Genomic DNA, 397 nt, shown 5'->3' with positions numbered 1-397 from the left:
TGGAATTTTCTAATAGGAAAATTGCTCTGATATCAGCTTATGCCCCCAATAATTATGACAAAATATTTTACAATACACTCACACATCAAATGTTAGAACTGGAAGATTGCTACTTCATGGTAGGTGCAGATTTTAATGCTGTGTGGGACCCCTTGGTAGACAGGTCGGGTGCGAGGGCAACAGGGGACCAGGCGCAGGCCACAAATGCTTTGAGGTTTTGGGCCAATAATTTAGGGCTTATAGACATCTGGCGTGTAATAAACCCAACTCACAAAGACTTTTCTTTTTATTCTGGCAGGCATGAATCTTTTTCTAGAATTGATTTCCTCTTCGTGTCTCCCCATCTTTTCAACACTATAGAAAAATCAGAGCTACTTTGTATTGCACTTTCTGATCA

Source organism: Engraulis encrasicolus, chromosome 16 (assembly GCF_034702125.1).
Source record: "Engraulis encrasicolus isolate BLACKSEA-1 chromosome 16, IST_EnEncr_1.0, whole genome shotgun sequence".
In the NCBI taxonomy this organism is placed as follows: domain Eukaryota; kingdom Metazoa; phylum Chordata; class Actinopteri; order Clupeiformes; family Engraulidae; genus Engraulis; species Engraulis encrasicolus.
Note: the sequence above shows the minus strand (reverse complement) of the source record.